Here is a 3,945-nt window from a genome sequence, read left to right on the forward strand (position 1 = left end):
TGCTGGGCCGGTTAGGCCGCGGGGCAGGGTCGCGAGTTAGGGGGGCGGGGCGCCTCAGAGCTATGATTTTTATAGTGAGGGTCTCAGGATTATGAGTGACAGGGGCCTCAGGGCTATGATTTATAGGGCAGGTCTACCATGGTGGGGGGGTAGAGTTGTGATTTGTAGTGGGGGTCTCCACGCCGTGACTCGTGGCAGGGAAGGGTCTCGGGGCCGCCGGCGACCCTCGGAGGGGCTGGGGTGGCAGGCAGGGCAAGCACCTTTAGCTGTGGAAGCAGGAGCCCCAGGACTAGACCTGCCTCTCACAACACTTCTTATTCCTCATCTCCGGGTCATGATTTTTAAGCTGTCCCGGTGATGCCGAGGCCAGGGAGGAGTTTGCTGGGGGGGCTTGGAGACTTGCGTTTGGGGGAGTTGCCCCCCCGCCCTAGTCTCTGCACTGTTGGGACCCCGGTCAGCTTCTGGCTGCAGCTGGGTCAGGCACTGTGGTGGAGATGGGGGCCGGGTGGGCACAGATGCCAGCTGGAGCAAGTGCAAAAAAGACCCCCCCTGCATTTGTGGCTGTGGGTGTGAAAGGTCATGCTAGCAAGGAGCCGCCTCGCTCCCTTTTCAGTGCCAAAGTAGTTTTACCCGTCCTCGTGTGGCTGATTTTCACGAATTTGCCGTTAATTCAGTTACACCTGGGAAGTTTGGTTGTTGCCTCCCAGCAGAAGGGAGAGCAAATGCAGAAGGGAAGCAGAGAGCAAATGCAGGTCTCCACTTCGATTTTATAAAATATGTTTCTAATGCTTAAGTGTACAGAGAAAAGCCTCAAATCGCACGTCACGTGTTCTGAAAATAAAAATAGATACGTTCCGTATTGGTGATTCAAAAAAGCATCATGATCTGTGTGACTGAAAGGGTCTGAAAATAAAAATCAAAGAATTCCATATTGATTATTTAAAAAAAAAAAGAAGTGATCTTTTGTTTTCTCATGTTTTATTGGGCCTGATTCATAATTTTTTAATGAAGCCTGGCAGTACTCCCTTAGGCCACCAGGCTGAGCCCTTGAGAAGCGGTAGCCTGCAAAACAAATCCTGGAACAGAATTTTTACCTGACCTCTACATAAGCAAGCACAGTGGTGTTCAACACATACTCAGCATCTTGATGCTTACTGTTGTAGTAAGTACAAAAAGGGGAAAAAAAAGAATGCATTTGCTTTGTTCAAAACAGTAAGGACGTGGGGCACAAGAGGTCTCTCAGGAGAAAAAGTGTAGCCACGTAAGATTTGCAAAGTGCCTGGGATGGGAGACCTGAGGAGTGTGCACAAAGGTTTGAGTTTTGGCCAGGACTGGAGTGCACAAAATCTACTGTGTAGGAAGGAAGGGTCAAGGAAGTGTAAAAGGGGTCTTCACAGTGAAAAAGGAGGAGGAAAATAATTATCCAATACCCAGGGACTTTTTCCTAGGCAACGGAGAAAAGCAGTCACAAATGAAAAAACAATAGCAACCACAGTGATGAACCACAGTAGAGCTGGATGTGTATAACCTGCATTTCAAATGTGCTGAGCAGTTGAATTGCAACTCTGCTTTCAAGCTACAAATGCATTTATTTTTTCCAAATGAGAATAGCTCACTGAAGCAAACAAGGGAGGGGAAATCCAAGTAATGAAAGATTGGATAGTAAACAGATAAAACACTTCTCTTCTTAGGCAGTGGAGGGTTCTCCCAGGACTGTGAATGTCAAATCAAACTTGTAATTAACATTATTTAAAAGGTAACCTCCCTTTAAACAACAGGAAAACTATTAGGTCTTAAATGATCCTAATGAATTGTTTCTGTGCTCAGCTGGGTCCAATTTGAGATAATGCAGAGGTTACCTACTTGGTAATAGTATTCCTTCACATATCAAGCATGCATTTATATTTCCAAAATTATTGCGATTCGAGTGCAATATATGGATATCAAGCAGAATACTGACCAGTGAGTTGACCGGGGTTCCCTTCAAAATACCTTTGAATTCTGGAGTGCCTTTTTTAAGTCTTAGGTTATTTTCAGCTGCTTTTTTGTCCCGGTAAAATTAAAACCTTTAAGACAGCAGAGTCATGAATTTGTGCAAAACTTTTCGAGTATATTTTACAAGGATAGAATGCATGTGCCTTAGAAGAAGGAAATGAAACAGAGGTTTAGGCAAACCTTAAAGGATAATGTCCCAAGAACCATGTGTTGCATACGGCTGTCCTCCACTACATGCAGCTGAAGCTGCTTAAACGCATCCAACATGTAAAAAACAGAAAAGTGAAATTCTGCTGTCGTGTGAGTGGTAGAGGCCTGAACTTTTGAGACAGAAGGATTTAGCTTTTCTCTCTGCTACTGCCATGAAGTTCTGAGTGACTAACGTATACAGCTTCGTGACAACTAAGAAGAACCTAGTTGGCCGGGGAGTTGTTACACTAGATGCATAAATGAGTAAGCTACTAGTCCCTGTTTGCTACGCATTCTGCTGTGTACCTAATCTGCAGTAGATTGCAGCTCTCAGTTTGAAAGCTTACCTTGTGAGCTCAGACTCCAGAATCATTTCTGAGTTTTGGAAGTGCCCACTTCAAGCCCTGGTGTTTGCTGAGCCCAGGTACTTCTGAGCCTCATAAACCCCAGTCCTTTCCTTTGTGTATCCCATGAGTGTTAGTGGGAATTTGGGAATCGGGCACAAAGATGAGGTTTTAAGTCCCATGTAGGAGTTAGGTTCATACATTTATGAGGCCACAGACTCCTAAGTGCAATTGCATATTCTCAAGTGTTCGTGTTGAACCGGAGTTTCATTCTTGATGGTCTCGTGTAACCCTGCCCCGTAAGATAAGTTTTGAAAAATCCTGGACGTAGAACGTACTTTGGCACCAAATGAGGCAAAGTGTCACAAAATGCCAAAGAGATGTGTTTATCTGAGGACATGTCTGTTCTCTGTCTGGGAAATGATAGCTTCTCCTAAATGTGTCTGGCAGCCCAGATGGTAGGATGGCTATTTATGAGTAACAAATACAGTAATTCCTTTAGATAGTAGTAGCCTCAGAATAGTAGCTTCTCAATTTCCATCTCTTTCAATAGTCTCGGTGCTCTAAAGGCCTTTTATTCACTTGGCATGTGGATAAACATGGACACTTGGTCCCATGTTGCAATGGATTGACTATTTCCTAACAGGAGGAGTCAGAGCAGAGAGAGTGGCCAAAGAGCCCTTTGCAAAATATGCATCTCTTTGCGTGCCTTAAAATCATCTAGAGGGCCCTAACTTTTTGGATTTGCCATAATGACAATTAAAAGAGAAAAGGGAAGTATTACAATCCAGTTTTAACTATAAAAAAGAAATCCGGCAGTAATGGTGATAGTTTGCAATTTCCCAGGTCAATAAATAGCTCCCTTGACTTTAATAAACATTGATGCTGCAGGCTTGTTCCAATGTGATTGAACCTTTTTATAGTTCAGCCACTCACATTATATGAAAGACTGTTTTTTCTCTCTTTTTTTTTTCCAACAGGGTTGGTTCTGATTGATTAAATTGTCATTTTTTGAGTTAGTTGCTGAATTATAACATGGTATTTTTAACAATGTGATTTGTTTAAAGAGACAGCTTTTTGATATGGCAAACCAGCTGAGAATGTTTAAGAAGTAAAAGGAGCTTTTACTCGCTCCGTGTTCTCAGCCTTTCATCAAAAAACAGCCCCAAAACAACGTGGAGGTTGTGGCACAAATGGGAGGTACACCAGGTTCAAATTCACTACTATATTTCACCATCGGCCTCATTGTTACATAATACTTGTGTACAGTTGCTACTTCATAGTGTCTGAGCACCTCACCATCTTTCATGTGTTTAATCGCTCACTGGATCAGGGAAGCACTTTTAATCCACGCTTGACAGATGGGCAATGGAAGCAGGAAGACTTGTTAAAACGCCTTGTCTGGTTGGTGACAAAG

This window comes from Crocodylus porosus, unplaced genomic scaffold, assembly GCF_001723895.1.
Source record: "Crocodylus porosus isolate Cpor-Errol unplaced genomic scaffold, CroPor_comp1, whole genome shotgun sequence".
Lineage (NCBI taxonomy): Eukaryota > Metazoa > Chordata > Crocodylia > Crocodylidae > Crocodylus > Crocodylus porosus.